Source organism: Galeopterus variegatus, unplaced genomic scaffold (assembly GCF_000696425.1).
Source record: "Galeopterus variegatus unplaced genomic scaffold, G_variegatus-3.0.2 Scaffold75, whole genome shotgun sequence".
Classification (NCBI taxonomy): domain Eukaryota; kingdom Metazoa; phylum Chordata; class Mammalia; order Dermoptera; family Cynocephalidae; genus Galeopterus; species Galeopterus variegatus.
In genome coordinates, this window is record NW_007726186.1 from 657216 (window position 1) to 673820 (window position 16605).

Genomic DNA, 16605 nt, shown 5'->3' on the forward strand with positions numbered 1-16605 from the left:
AAGAAAAAAAAAAAAAAAAAAAAAAAAAAAAAAAAAAAAAAAGGTAAGGAGTAAAAGTACCAAGCACCCTCCTACTCTTCTCTCCTTTGACTCTTCCTCCTCCCACCCTGCTTCCCAAAGGTGAGCTTTGCTCCTGCTCCCTGTGCATAGCAAACATGTTATGTCCTGGTTGTTTTTTAAACACAAATTTGCAGTTTGTGATTTTTTGGATTTAATATCTCTTCCAATAGCAGAGTGATCTTTGTTTTTAAAGTGATTTTGAGTATCCAAGTAATACAGGAACGTATGCTCCTTGTGAAAATTAAAACAATACAGAATCACAGAGTAGAAGGCAATCGCTTATCCTTCCTCTCCCTGCTGCTCTGGGTTCACTTCCCCTCCCAGAAGGTTCTACTGGCAGGTCACAGGTCAGCATGCCTCCTTCCATGTGTTTTTTCACATGTTCGTGTGCACCTGTGTAAACAGGGGTGGGGGTGTGTCTCTGAGTGTGAAGGGAAAAGTAAGCCACAGAGCTATGAGTCATTTTTTAAATTTATTATTAGCATATTCATTGTTATAAATCATACTTATTCTATATGCCCCTTATCCAATCTCTTCCATCTCCCTCAGGTAGTTTTGTTTTTTAACATAAATAGGATCTGTATTATCCTGAGGCTCTTTTTCTCTCTCTCTCCCAAACATTTCTTTTAGAGTAGTTTTAGGTTTACAGTAGTGGATAGTAGACAGTTCCCATATACCCCTTAACAGTTTCTTGTCTTGTTAACATCTTATATTACCATGATAAATTTGCCACTAAGGATCCAGCGGTAGCCCATGACTATTAATGGACTAAACTCAACACAGTTTTTGCCCGGTGTTCCTTTCCTGGTCCAGGATTCCATGCAGGACACCACGTTAAATTTAGACATCCTGTCTTCCTTAGCTGCCTCTGGTCTGTGATGGTGGTCTCAGGCTTGCCTCGTCCTTGGGGACCATGATGGTTGTAAAGAACACTGGTCAGGTTTTTTGCAGGATGTCTCTTGGTTTGTCAGATTTTTTTTTTTTAATGGTTATACTGAGATTATGGGTTTTAGGGAGGAAGACTCAGACCTGAAATGCCCTCCTGTGTCATCATATCAAGGGTACATAATGTCAGCATGGCTTGTCATCAGCAATGTAAACTCACCTGGCTGAGGTAGTGTGTGTTGTGCTTCTTTACTGGTAAGGGCTTTAATAAATCAGTTATATACTGATGTTCTGTTCTTTTTAATTGCTGTGTATTGATCACTGTAAAGAGACCTTGCAGTTTCTTTAAAAGATGGACATTTATCCTGGTTTTTGATTTTATAAATCAGATTCTAGGGAATACCTTTACATAAATCTATGTGCTGTGTTTAATGAGGCTTGGATCTCTTGAAGAAGAGTTACTGGGTCAGAGTTACAGAGATTCTGATTTTTGGATAGATGTTGCTCTCCAAAATGGAGAGTCCTCGTTGCCCCCTCCTCATTCAAACTTGGTGTTAGTAGGTTTGTCAATTTTTTGAAAATCTGGTAAGTTAAAGATACAAAAGGTCCCCAACTTACAATGGCTTTATCAGGACATAACCCCATTGTAAGTTGAGGAGCATCTATCTGTATTTTACTTCGCATTTCTGTAGTTGTGGGAAGTGTATTTACCATACCCAGGGAACCTTAGCATAAGAAGATGGTGAGAACCAGACTCGCCAGCAACATTTGGGAAACATCTATTTAGTATCAAGCTCTGATAAAAACAGAGGCAAAATAGGGATCTACCCTTAAAGACTCAAAGCCTTTCTCTAAAAGCTTTTTCCCATAACACCTACCTGAGATATGTCTTTGATCATGAGCCCCAGCTTTTAAAAATGGAATTAGTGCGAGTCTTTTGTTTTCCATCTAATACATTGGTGAGAACTGCTTGATGGTATGGGGACATTTATGGGGAGGGCGTTGGGGAAGGGAGAAGTAACCCCCCCTCCATACTAGGGTGGACCTGGGTGGGATGCATGAGTGGTGGAGCAGTGTGGGACCCTGGCTCTTTAGTCTCCAGGGTGGTTGCATTTTGCCAATGCTTTGTTCCATGTCCCTTTGTCCCTTGTGTCCTTTACCCAAGGTGTTGGCTAGAAAGTGTGAGGGGCTGGTGGAGCATGCTCAGTGTGTTCCCTAACCCAGGGATGTGGGGGAGCAGGCCCACTCCCCCACCTCCAGCCTTTCCTTGCTGTCCCCTGACTTGCCATCCCACAACTATGGGCTGCCATGCTGCGGCTGGGAGACCCCTTAAGCCTCAGAGGCTGGCTCTAAGATGAGTGGAAGGCAGCAGGTGTAGAGGTGGTGTTGGCCATGGGCAGGTGAGCATTGACTCTGCCTATGAGCAGTGCCACCTCCATGTAGAGGGAGGGGTCCCTACCCTATTGTAGGGATTTGAGGCTTTTGTTTAGGTTTTTCTCCTTTACAGGATGACTATAATCCTGTACTTTGAGCTTTGTTACAGGGCAGGTCCCTGGGAAGAGTGGTCCACATAGCAGGTGAGCGTGGCTGCTGTCCAGCAAGCCCTGCCTCCCTGCTGCAGAATGTAGAGGACGTGCACAGATGCTTAGTGGGTCTGGGTTCTGCTCTCCCTGGTGCTCTGAGCGCAGGGCCTGCCTGCTTTTTGGGCCATCTTTACCTCCCAAGGAGCATCTTCTGTTTTTTGTGTTTCCTTACTGTTGAGGGTAGAATTCTTCAAGGCTATTTCAACTCCCTGTGTGCTTATGATGGGCCCCTTAGCAGCACCTGTCTTATTTCTGGTCATCATTTGGAAACGTGTCCATTATCTGGTACCAGGGAGCATTTGCATTTTCCCTTTGTACTTAGTTGACACACTTTTATGTCTCCGGGTATTTTTTTTATTTTTAGCATAATTGTTCTTGTCTACATGGTGTACCATGCCTTGACTTTTAAGCAAATTAATGCAGTCTGTGCTGGGCTGTAAGGGTGCAGGGAAATGAAATTGGTGGGTTCTTAGGGGGTGAGGTATCTCCTCAAAGACCCCCCTCCACCACTTATTCTCGTGTACCTGTTCCACGCCAGGGTCTTTAATGCTCCTTGACAGTCCATCAAGTGGGCCTGCCTGTCACCCTTCACAGTGAGAACAAGCCTTGGGTAGGCTTGGACACCCCCGGTTGTTCTGCTATGTGGCTTCATGAAGTCTGCCGCCTTCCTAGAGCTATGTCGTTGTGGCAGCCTAGCTTTTTTGGGGGACCTCAGCCTGCGGTGCTCCTGGCCCAGCATCCCCGAGCCCTCTTGACTGCAAGGCCTGGTGAGAGGAGCTGGCCGGACTCGGGTTGGCCCCTAACACCTCACTAAGTGGTTTGCCTTAAAGGCCAGGGTTGCTCACACTTGTCAGAGTTCTCCATAAACTTGAGAATGATGTTGTTCTCAACTGGAACAGCAAAAAAAACGAAGTTCTCAATTGCCATGGAATAACATGTAGATTTTTTGGTGTGTGATCTGAATATCAGCATCACATAAAGAATGTGTGTGTCAAGGTCGAGGAGGCTGACTTCCCCGTGACTTGCAGAGGAAAGTTGGAGCTGTGTCTAAGCAAGGAAGAAAAGGTTATCTATTTGAGAGTTGAGATAAGGAAGGGAATGCAATTTAATAGAAACGGGGAGTGACATGCGGCAGTTGCCTGATGAAGTTGAGGTATCGTGTTCTAAATTTGTGAGATCCATCTCTGTCCTCCAAGGAGAACATCGTGTGTGCAGGAAGAGTTCTTGTAGTTGGATTAGACTGTGTTTTCTGTCTTAATTTTTTTCCCCATGAGTTGTGAACAAAAACAAGAATTTGACATTCTGTGGCGTGATTAACTTGTGGAAACGGTACATGCTTTTCAGTGGACTGTAAGGTTTGAAACAATAGAATTTTCTGTACCATGTCAGTGGGACTATTTACATGTGCGTTATGAAATGTAAAGTAAAGCTCTGTAAAGCTTTTCATAAGCTTCCTTTGTTGCCTTTCTTTGAGGCATGAGGGTTGAGAGAGGTTTCCACCCTCGGAGCCTTAGATGAGGTACCCACCTTGGTCAGAGTGCCCAGTGCATGAGAGAACCCCTCTTTTGGTGATTTGCACCTTGTGGTTGCAGCCTCATCAGTTTTGAGAGATACTTCTGAAGAAGCATTTTCTATTCCAGAGTTGTGTGAAGTTGTCCAGATTTAAGCCCAACACTGTCCCCTAATAACTGAGGGATCCCAGGTGGGTCATTGCGTCATTTTTGACCCTCATTTTCCTTAGCTGTAAAACAGGGCAAATAATACCCCCAAAGAGTTATCAGTAGTAAATCAAGTTAGGCTTATAAAATCTCAGAAATGGGCACCTCCACAGAAATCTTTATTACCTGTGTAGGCAGTCCAGTCTGATTTCAGATATATCCAGTTGTGTGTTCTAATATGGAACCCAAATATTTCACTCTGTTTTGGTCCAAGGTCTGTGTCCCCCTCCCCCAACAGGGTCACATAGAGCCCTGCCTGCCCTCCTCCCTGGGGACCCTCGCCTGCTTGTTTCTTTAGTCGTTCCCCAGTAGACGGGATTTCTGGTCCCTCTTCCTTCCTGGCTGTCACTTGGATGCTCTCCCTTTGGCTTTCCTGACTTTTAAAATGTGGAGACAGAAACAAACCCAGTTTTGGGGGCCTCTTCTCTGGCCCCTTACTCTATGAAGTCTCTCTTAGGAATGGTCTAAGATCGCCTGCCTTTTTTTTTTTTTTTTTTTTTTTTGGCAGACACAACACCTCATCATCACATACAGAGATTATATCCAATTAAATCTCCTAAGTCTTTTTCACACCTCCTACATTTGTGCATTTCTTTTTTTGCACCCAAGTGTCCAAATAGCATTATTTCCTCTCTATTGCAGTTCCAATCTGTTGATCTTTTTAGCTCTTGACTCTGTCATCCAATGTATTTGCCATCTCTCCTGGAAACTTGTCATCCTTGAATTAGATAAACATTTTATCTAATTGTTCAAGTAATTGATAAAAATGTTGAGACATACAGGACTCAAGAGCCTTCTGGCCCTCCACTAGAGACCTTCCTTGGGCTATTCATTACTCAACACTTTGGAAGGTGAATTGCACGTTTACCAAGCTACTCAAATGAGTTCATATTTCTTCACCTTGTTAACCAGCAGGGCACCGTAGACAAAGTATGTATTCCTGCAGTCTACCACTTAAAAAAAAATTCTTATGCCAAGAAAGAAAAAAGACACATCTCTAAATCCAGAGTTACTGTGTGGTTTGTGATGGTTTAGGGTTTCTGTTTGCAGCAGTGTTTTTCTTCTATTTCTGCCTTTGGTTGATAACACTGCTGGAGTGCAGGTAATGGACTGTTACTACCAGGTGGCTTGGAGGTTAGCTATGATTGGATGTTATCTGGAGCAGAGCAGGATTGAGCTGCTTGGGAGAAGAGTATTTAGATGATCCTTTTTTGGGAGCCAAGACCTGGAAGGGCACTGGTTTTAGACATCCTCTCCTGGCAGGATGCTGGGAGTGGCTTCCATGGGTTACTGTCTGGACTGGTGAGCAGAGGCTTCTGTGGTGCAGATGGAGAAATCCTAAATGCCAAGGGTATCTGGTGATGGTAAAAATTGCAGCATGCCTCAGTGAAGGAGTCAGGGATGCAGACTGGCCTTCAGATGGATGGATCAGCATAAAGTGGAAAAAATACTCCCCCTTTGTAGGGAGAGATGAATTTGGAGGTGTTAGAGCAGAATAGTAAATGCAGAAGTTGTAGAAGATACAAAGGCCTTTGTAAGAGTGGGCATGATCCCTAAAGGGATGGCTTGGCTTCAGGACAGGCTGGAGCCAGGATTGACCCTCCTTGTTTTGCTCCACCACATTTTACAAGGCAGGAGCTGTGTTGAGATAGAGATGTGCTGGCTTTAGGGAACCCTTGTACACTGCTGGTGGGAATGTAAATTAGTACAACCATTTTGAAAAACAGTATGTAGCTTCCTCAAAAAACTAAAAATAGAACTACCATATGATCTAGCAATCCCACTACTGGGTATATATCCAAAGGAAAGGAAAGCAGTATGTCGAAGAGATATCTGCACTCCCATGTTTATTGCAGCTCTATTTACAATAGTCACGATATGGAATCAATGTAAGTGTCCATCAGCAGATGATTGGATGAAGAAAATGTGGTATATATACATAATGGAACAGTATTTACCTATAAAAAAGAGTGAAATTCTGTCACTTGCGGCAATATGGATGAGCTTGGAGAACATTAAGTGCAATGAGCCAGGCACAGAAAGAGAAATACTGCATGTCCTCACTCATATGTGGAAACTAAGAAAGTTGGTTGCATAGAGATAGTAGAATAGTGGTTGCTAGAGGATTGGAAAGGGAGTGGGAGTGGGATAGAGAGAGGTTGGTAATGGATACAAAATTAAAGCTAGATAAGAGGAAGAAGTTCTAGTATTCCATAGCACTGTAGGGTGACTATAATTAACAGTTTATTGTGTATGTTCTAATAGCTAGAAGAGAGGTTTTCTCTTTTTTTCCCTTTTTTTGTCAGCTGGCCAATATGAGATTCAAACCCTGACCTTGGTGTTACAGCACAGTGCTCTAACCAATTGAGCTAATGGGCCAGCCCTAGAAGAGAGGTTTTGAATGTTCCCAGCACAAAGAAATGATAAATGTTTGAGGTGATGGATATGCTAATTACCCTGATTTGATCATTAAACATTTTATACATGTGTTGAAATATCACTTAGTACTTCATAAATATGTACAATTATTGTGTGTCAATTAAAAATAGTAAAAGAAAACACCCACAAACACCCAGCGTTAAAAAAATTGGTGAAATAGGGTGTGGTGCTGCCACAGTGAAGGTTGCAAAGACGATTGGTTGCAGGTGGTTCAGCTTCTGCCCACCTTCCCCACTGCTGCTGCCCACCTTCCCCACTGCTGCCTGCCTGTAAGGATGCGTGGACTCCTGCTGCGGCCCCCTCTTTGTGTCTGGACATTTCTGGAGGTGCTGGGTGTAGGCCCACAGCCACACCTGGCTTGGGTGCTGTTTTTAAATGCCTGGCCTGTGTGTGCTCTGTCTGTGGCAGAGCTGTGGCTGAACCTGCCTTCTTTCCAGCTGGGCTGTCCTCAGTTCTCAGTGGTGGATGGGCTGCACAGCCAGCCTTCAACTGTGTGTTTACACTAGTGTGACCCACATGACGGCAGGTTAAAATGCAGCAAACGCTTTCCTCTATACTTTATTGTGGTAAAATACATATAACTTAAAATTTACCTTCTTAACCACTTTAACTGTACAGTTTATGAGTATATTCACATTGTTCTATAACCAATCTCTAGAACTCTTTTCATTTTGCAAGACTGAAACTCTGTGCCCATTAAATCTCTACACTGACCTCACATTCCCTCTTTCCCTCAGGCTCTGGTAACCACCATTCTATTTTCTTTCTCTCTGAATTCGACTACTCTAGGTGCTTTATATGAGTGGAATCATATGGTTTTTATCCTTTTGTGGCTGGCTTATTTCACTTAGCATAATGTCCTCAAGGTTCATCCACGTCATATCAAGTGTCAGATTTTGCTTCCTTTTTAAGGCTGATTAATATTTTATCATATGGATACACCACATTTTGTTTGTCTGCTGATGTACACTTGGGTTCTTTCCATCTTTTGACTGTTTTGTCAGCACCACACTCTCCCAAGTGAGCTAACCGGCCATCCCTATATGGGATCCGAACCCGTGGCCTTGGTGTTATCAGCACCGCACTCTCCCAAGTGAGCCATGGGCCGGCCCCTCATCTTTTGACTGTTTTGAATAATACTGGGTGTGCATCCCCTATATTTTGTTTGGTTGCTGACCACTGTCAGAATGACCATTCCCACACTCTGTATTTGCATCATGTTCATGCCACACACCTGTCAGTGGCCACTCCTTTCCATTGCTTTGTGGGCACCGAGGCTTTGCATCCAGCTGAGGTTGTCCCCTTGGCCTTTTGAGCACCTTCTGTCCCAGGCCTGCCTTTAGTACCCCCTGGCCTGGCTTGCCTTGCCCCTTCCTGCACTCCCTAAGGCTCGTCCCTTCCCTTTCTTCTCAGTGGTGTAGATCCCTGCCCTCCTAGAGGCCAGCTCCATGCAGTCCCTCTGACCTCAGCAGCCCACCTGCACAGTAGTTCTTCCTCTGAGCTCCTGCCTATATAGCTTTCAGTTAGTGCTTGATTGCCTCAGGGTGATGCCCTCTCTGGGTATCTGAGATCCGATGTCCTGTCATGTTTCGTATGGCAGCTCTCATAGTAGTTACGGAATGATTCATTAGTGCATGTGCATCAAGCCCATGGCATTGCCTCTGTGTCAGTGCCACTCCAGGCCATTGGACATGGAGTGAGATGGGATGCAGGGTCCATCAGGGCTGGCTGCTCCAGGAAGGCAGGAACATGTTGGTTTTGTTCACTGCTGACTTTCCAGCACCTGGGAAGCACTTAGCACATGGTAGGCATTTTATAAATATTTGCTGGAAGAATGAATACATTTAGTCCCAAACCTCCATCTGAATCATGAGGAAACTGAGGCACAGAGAGATGTAATGACTGACCTCAGGCCATGTGGTGGGTAGTTCGTGATGGAACCCAGAGTTACCTGAGTATTAGCCTGGTGCCCTTCCTCTCCAGCAAAGCCCTGGTAATCCAGGGGGCTACTTTAACACCACATCTGTGAAGAATCACATCACAGGGTAGGGGGAACAGATGAGTGGGACTTCTACACTGATTATTAGCTTGATTAAGATAAAGGGCTAATTGAAAAGAGTACAGGTCACTTAAGGGAAACTGGAGCATCATAGGGCAAAGTAAAATGCTTTTGAAATGAGGGTGTGAAATGTAACTGGAATGATGTAACATGTTCTATAAAACGGAGCTAGTAAGAGGACGGGGGACACAGGGCTGACTTTTACTTAGAACAGTTGCCTGGTTCTGAGCAGAAAATCAAAAATCATGAAGGGGGGAAAGGAAGGCAGAAGGAGTGTGTTTTTGCAGGGCGCTTGCTCTGAAGGCCTTGCTCAACTTGGCTGCACCTCAAAGCTCCCCCAGGGCCCCACAGTGCCATCCTCTGGCTGTGCAGCTTACTGTTTGTAGGGTCAGGGTGCAGTCTGTTCTGCATGGTGGCTCCTCGGTGGTGGTGAGGGTGTGTGACTCGACAGTCTGCACCCTGGGAAACCTCACAATGAGGTGAAGCTCTGGCTCTCAGAGAGGACCCCTAGAGTGTGTGCTAGTAGGTGGGAGTGTAACCAAGGGAATCCAGCCCCTATGTGCTGCTTCATCAAAATTTGACCATCCACGGAAACTGTGAATAATTAGAATTGTAGGCTCCTATAAGGACGTTTTTAAAAGACAGAGACTTAGAATGTTGTACTTTTGGATATTTTAAGATCAGAAAGGCATTTGGAGTAACTGTCAGAGTGGGTAATGTTTTTATGAAGATTGAGGAAAACAGTTGTTGCTCCTCAGTTAAAGCAAATAAAGTTTTATTTGCACCAGTCTGTTTGGCTGCAGAGGCTTTAAGTGGAGGGGACACTGGGGCTTGCGTACCCTGCAGTCTTTGAATTAATTCCCGGTAAAGTTTCCATGTCTTTACTGGAATGGCAAAATATAAACATCTCACTCATCTTTGTAAGTTTTTTACTACATTGTGACACTGTTTTAATGTTCCAAGCCTTCAGGATGGCATTTTATGTGTGCATGCATTTTAAAATTGTTTATATGCATGACAGAGGTGACTCTTATGTGGGGCAGTAAAGAACAATTTGCACATTCAGATTACACTTAGTTTTTAGTTTCTGTTCTCAAAGTCACCTGTGTACTGGATATCCCTTACATTCTTATGATTGCCTTCAGTTACTGAATGTGTCAGGTGGTGGGGACTGCTGTCTGTGTGAAATAGAAATGTGCATATACAGTATAAACACATTCTCATTGACACATGAAGATAAAAGGCTTAACATGAATTGTGTATGTTTACACTTACACAGAAAATTCTACTATAACAAACTCTGCAGTATCAGTAGTGTTTGTTATCATAACATTGTCTTTTTTCTCTCCCTCTCGATCTCTGAGGTTTTGGTTAGTTGCAGTCTATTGCAGGATGAGGCCTAAAGAAATCCACGCTACCTCTTCCCTGAGCTCAGTGAGGTGTGCTCAAGACCTTGAAGGGCGCAGGGTCAAGGGCTGCAGTTTTGGCAGCTGTGGGAGGATCATGTGGTACTAAGGAGACTGTCTCCACCCCATTTTTCTTCCATGCACTGCTTGGAGGTTTTCTGGTAGCGTGAAGGTCAGATTGAGAAATGCAAGTGCATAGGCTTGACTGGCATCACATTGCAGATGTAGGTGGATGTGGAGGGCAGTGACAAGTGAAGGGGTTAAGGGATTGTTTCCTAGGGCAGTGGGTCTCTCAGGGTGGTTCCTAGACCAGCAGGATCAGCATCACCTGGGCACTTATCAGAAACACAAATTTTCTGGCCTCACCACTTTATGTTTTAACAAGCTCTCTGAGTGGTTCTGACACATGCTGAGGAGTGTACACCCTGAAGTTGGCCTCCTAAGCACTTGTCTCAGTTCACTTTCTAGCATCCATCTTGCTGTGCTCTTGTTCCTCTCCCTGCCACATGTGCTGTACCCCGGGGTTCCCCTGAACTGCCACCAGGCAAGTCAGCTCCAGTTCCCTCCGCAGTGTGTGCCCCTCCCTCTGGCCAGGGCACCCTCCCCCTTGCCCTTCCTCGGAAGACCCTTCTCATCCATCCTTCCTACCCTCTTCAGAGACCCCCTCCTCTTGACCTCCTCAGAGACAGGGAGTCCTGGGTCCCCTTCTCTGCCTTCCCAGAGTCCTGACCATTGATGTATTTAAAACTTTTAGTTCATTTAGTTTGCTGGAGGGGTGGTTACTGTCTTCCTCTTGTGCAAAATCCAGTTACTAGTAAATCATTTCTACTTTTAGAGTGGTAGTGTCTAGAGATACATTTTTGTTGTGCTAAGTTATTGGTTCCAGAAAATCCATTTTAAGAGAAGTAAAGAATTATTGTAGTGAGCCACTGACTGAGACAAAATAAGCTTCTTATATTAACCCAAAGATTTTGTTACATTGCATTTAACCACTAGAAGTAGAGATGGCAGTTGGCTCACTAATGTTTTACCTACATTATTTGCCTGTATACATATAGTAAAAGTGTTAATTATGCTTTCTGATATCACTAAAACTATCACATATTTTTAAGGAAGAGTTGATTGAAGTTGAAAACAAGTGGATAACTACTTATGATATTCTTTAATGGAATTGTTGACAGAATGGTAGTCAGTTATTTTGTAACTTTCCTCCCCTTTGGTACATTAGTAATATTTAGATTGGTGCAACAAAATGGATAGATATTTTCATTAATCTTTAATGTATGTAGTGACATCACCTAAAGCTAGTTACTGTGGATGGTAACACAAAAACATTCATCTGATCCTTTTGACAGCTTCTGTGGAGTAGGTAGTAGCAGCCCATTTTGTAGGTCAGTAAAATGAGCCTTAGAGATGGGACATGTCCACTTAAGGGCAGGAGCCAATAAATGGCATTCAGGATGCAGACCCAGATCCCATTTTTCTTTTTCTAGGACCCCAAAGTTGTGTCTGATGTAGAACATTTAATAACCATGTAATTGTGTTTCTTGTATCGTCTTCCAAATACTTAGGTAACGTAGCTTTGGAAGATTTTCTCAGCCAAATGCTGTTCATTAGCCCTTTTCATATTAGCACTTCTTAGGGATTTATTTCCCAAATATGTATAGCTTGTTTATACCATTCACTTAAGTTCTTAGAGCAGAAATTCTGCCTCTTGGTCTTTTATAAAAATACCTAGGAGTTTTTTGGGAATAGAATTACTTTCTTTTTTTTTTTTTTTCATTTTTGTTTTTTTTCGTGACCGGCAACGGATCGCAACCCTCAGTGTCGCGCCCGTACCGGACCGGGACCGGCAACGGGATCGCAACCCACGGTGTTGCTCCCACACCTCGCTCAGCCAGTGAGCGGGAACCGGTCTGTATATGGGATCCGAACCCTCGGTGGGAGTGCCGCCGCACTTCCCAAGCGGCGCACTGTAGCAGTGCGCCACCGGGCCGGCCCAAGGGAATAGAGTTACTTTCAATTAGAAAGGCTTTATTTAAAATGGTATCTTAGGGGAAGTGAATTTTACCCCAAGTACCAGGCTGCCGATCACCCCTCCCATCTCCCCCCATGCCTTCCAGCACTCCTGTGCATGGGTGGACTCCATCTGTTTTGGTTCTGCTGTCATTGGCTTGGGTGACTGCTGCCAAGGCCCACTGTACCCACCTTCCAGCTCCGTCCTTTCTCCCTGCTTGCCTTCATTTCCATACGCTTCCATTATTCTTTACTAGCTGGTCTGGGATCTCACCTTTCAAAGGTTTTGGGGTTTTTTTTTTTTTTTTTTTTGGATCATGCCAATAACTATTGCTTTGAAAAGAGAGAAATGGTATTTTGCAATTTGCTTTTAATCATCAATGAGTAGTAGCAAAGGGTGTGTCTCTTCTTCGTGCACTGTATTGGATATTTATGTGTCATTTCACAGCACAAATGAAGCATGTTGCATTCTCTTTCCCATTTGTGGCTTGTGCCTTTTGAACATTGTGCTATCATTCATGGTCCAGCTTGGTTTTCATTTTTTTCTGTTTCTATCACAAAACACCCCAAAGACCAACACTGTCAGTCACAGAATCTAAAACAGCTGGTTCCCGGGCCCTGCCTCGCACTTTGTGGCTTAGGCCTTGTCTTCTCTTCCGGAATAAGTGGGTAGTTTCTTCCTACTTTTTTTCTTTTCTTCTGTAAATGCAGAAAAATGTGTCAAGTGTGGAGACTGCTCTTTCATTTGAAGGGGGTGCTAGATCCAGCTCTGTACCGTGGCTTCCGTTAACTGAGTGGTCTGCGCTGGCCGTGGAGGGGAGCCAGATGGTGAATGGAAGCAGATCTTCCTTGCTGTCTGCATTTTGATTGTAGTCTGAAAGTTCAGCGCACTTCAATTATGTGACCACGCTCTTTCACTGGGTACTGAATTTTTGTGATCTTTTGGAAATGATAGCAAATAATACTTCGGAAATGATACCGAATACTTTATAACATGATTGAACACATGTTGAATGCAATAATGGATTGAATTCAGGTATTCCTCTGTAAAAACTTCTGTTTATTGTTTAAGAGCAAATTAATATACTTAATTTTAAAGGTGTAGAAAGAATACGAATTTTCACGCTGGGCATAGGAAAAAAGCAAAAGCACCCACCTCCCATAAAAGACTTAATACCCTTAGTACTCAGTGACATTAATTAACACTGACCTGAAGCTGGGTGAAGATGAAATAGAGAAATGAGAGGTGGAGGAGGGAGGGAGGAGGAGTTGGGGACAGATGGGGGAACTGTTGCAGCTCAGGTGTTTGGGCAAAGCTCTGAGGAGGTGACATTTGAATTGAGACCCATGTGACGAGAGAACAGGGACAGCCATGTGAAGAGGGGAACTTGTTCCAGGCAGTGGGGTATGAGGACAGAGGGAGCTTGGCATTTTGGAGGGTGGTGGCCACAGTGTGCTAAGCAAGAAGAACATGCTAGACGATGAGGGAGAAATAGGCGGGGACGAGCTCCTGTAGAGTCTGTCGGCCTGGTGCTGGGTCAGAGATGGCATTGGGGGGGGGGGGGTTGTGGGAAAAGTGTTGGTGGTGATTCAGTCTGGAGATGACAGCAGCTCAGATCAGAGTTAGCACAGTGAAGATACACACGTGGTGAGATTTGTTTGTTCTACACGCGTGTTATGTGATGTGTCTACCGTGCTCCAGGTACTGTTTTAGGCACTGGAGATGTAATTGTGAACTAAATAGAAAATAATTCCCTGTCCTCCTGGAGCTGCCATTGTGGTGGGAGTGATTGGAGGGGGAGAGCTGGGGTATGAAGCAAGTAGACATGGCCTGAGAGGGAAGCAAAATGGGTCGAGGAACAGTGAATGGCACAAAAAGGAGTAAGGGGAGGGGGAACGTAATTGTGGAAAGAACAACAAGATTTCCTGCAGGCTTGGGAGCTGGAGCCCAGAGAACTTGTTGCTGGACTGGACATGTGCGATGTGAGGGGAGAAGAGGGTGAGGAGTGAACTTTGATTTTTGACATGAGCAATTCAGAGAATTGGAGTGTCATTGGCCATGATGTGGAAGCTTGCAGGGTGGATGATGAGGGGGAAGGACGTTGCAGGGGAGTTGTGGAGGAGGCAGATGTGTGTACTACTCTAGAGCTCAGAGGCGTCTGGGCCAGTGACATGCATCGTGGAGTCATCCAGCAAGTGGGTGGCACAGGAGGCCACTTGTCTGGGTGAGATGACAGAGCAAGGAGAAGGCTGTGGACAGTGACCTGCATTTAGAGGTCAGGAAGAAGGAGGGAGCAGCCATGGGTGTGTGGCATCAGGGAACCCTAGAGCAGGCAGCAGCCAGATACCATGAAGGCAGGGGACTGCTGTTGGCTGTGGCAGTTGTTGGGGGCTTTGCTGAAAGATGTTTGGTGTCACTTTGGGGACAGTATCTCAGTTGAAGTGGGTGGAGGCAGGCAGGAGGTGAGGGTGCTGAGAGCTGGACTATTGACAAACCTTGTGTCAAGTTTTACTGTGAAGGGGTCAGTGTCTTGTGTATGTGACCTTGTGTGAATGACTTGATTTCTCCAACTCTGTTTCCTCGCCTTCAAAATGATGATGTGACCTGGCATGAGGCATTGTTGGGAGTACCATGAGGTGAAACAAAATGACCCATCACAAGCTTCTAGCACAGCCTCTATCTGGCACATGGGTGTTTCTAGGTGCTGGTTGCTCCCATTCTCTTCTGTCTTAGGGGTGACATTTTTCCATCAGTAAACAAGGAAGTTGGACCAAATGAGGTTTCACATTCTAGGTTCTGAAGTTCTGCCCCCTCTTGACCCCTCTCGATCCCTCCGCTCCCCCTCCCACTGTCTCTGCTCACTTCCCTCCTGTGACTGTAATGCCCAGAAGGACTTCTCTACTCAGCTTTGATTCTGTCCTCCAAAATGCCTTGCTTGGGCTTCTTTCCCATTCAAGAGCCTTGAGAGAGGCCTCATTCCTATGAGATGAAGGTTCTTGTCCTCATGTATGGTCCTTTATGACATGGGCTCTACCAGACTCATCTGCCTGCTCTGCATCCCTGACCATCAGATCTGCTGCCTTGTCTCTGGCCTCTGGAACACTATGTTTTAAATCCCACTCACTCTTCAAGAGCCAGCCAAACTCCCGTGCCACCTCTCGTCTGTCATGCTTAAGTTCAGTTCACATGGGAGTGCGCTTGCACTGTGCACACAACTGGCTACCTCCTGTCTCGTATGACAGTTGCTTATCATGGGTCTCAACTCCTGGCCTTCACCAAGAGCCTCCCCAGAGAGCAGGGTGCTACTTCTTTGTATCTCTCACGGTGTCATGCATGTTGGGTGCTTCAAAAATTAATGAGTTACATCAATAAGAAGACTTCACTGTGTGCAAAGCCTCATTAGTGGGGTTGGGGATTCTTAAATTCTAAGAAGGGATGGTAACCAAGGTTTACTTGTTTTTGTTTTTGCAGTGTATGCCTAGAATTTCAAAAATAAAACAAAGTCTTCCAGTATTAGGCCATTTTAGCAAAAGATTTTAAAATCTTCAAATGCAGTGGCCCAACCATTCCACTTGTAGGGATTTATCTTAAGAAAATAGTCTTGGATATCTGCCAAGAATGTTTACTGGGGTGTTGTTTATAGTGTGCAACACAGGAGGATAATCTAAATGTCCAACAATAAGGGATTGGTTAAAAAGAAATTATGGTATATATTCGTACTCTAGTGTTACTATCTCCTTAAAATGATGTAGAAGGATATTTATTGACTCGATAAAATGTTCATATTAAGAGAAGGAAGTATGTTTATAAGTACTATATTATTACATGATTTCATTCATCTTAAACTAAAGAGAAAGGATCATTGGTATAGGTAGTATTAACATTTATTTTTTGGATGTTGAGATCCTTGATTATTTTTACTTTTTGCTATCTATTACCTACCCTTTCTATAGGAGGCATGCTTTATTGATTAATAAAATATGTATTAAGGTTGGTATTGTATGCCTCTTTTGTTTATTAAAAAATCACATTTTTTATCTTTCTGTTAAGTAGTTTTTATGTCTACATTCATGCAGCATAGGGGGAGTACACAAAGCCACCTGCCTGTGTCAGGCGGTGGCAGGAAACATGGCAGCATGTCTCTTTGAGTCCCCACTTTTCTGGTCCTGCTGACTTCTCCAGTGTAGACTATTGTTGGGTGTCCTTCAGGCTGGATGCAGTAGTAAGTTGTGGGTACTTGGCTTCTGAGCTTTTGTTGAGGCATAGGGAGCTGGTGCTCTGCAGAAGGTATGGCGAGCTTGCAGCCTGACAGCTGTGCCGTTAAGAAGGCCTGGGTTGCAACTCTGACCTTGCATACAACCCTGGGCTCTAGGCTTTAGCTTGCACATTTAATGGAGACAGTCTTTTCCCACCATCGGTGAATGAGTTGCACAGTGTC

General features: G+C 44.4%; 1 protein-coding gene across 2 annotated transcripts in view; it reads left to right on the forward strand.

Annotated features, from left to right (window-relative positions):
• IGF1R (insulin-like growth factor 1 receptor) overlaps positions 1–16605 on the forward strand; it is a 284737-nt gene that overhangs the window by 37722 nt on the left and 230410 nt on the right. The gene's annotated exons all lie outside the window — the stretch shown is intronic.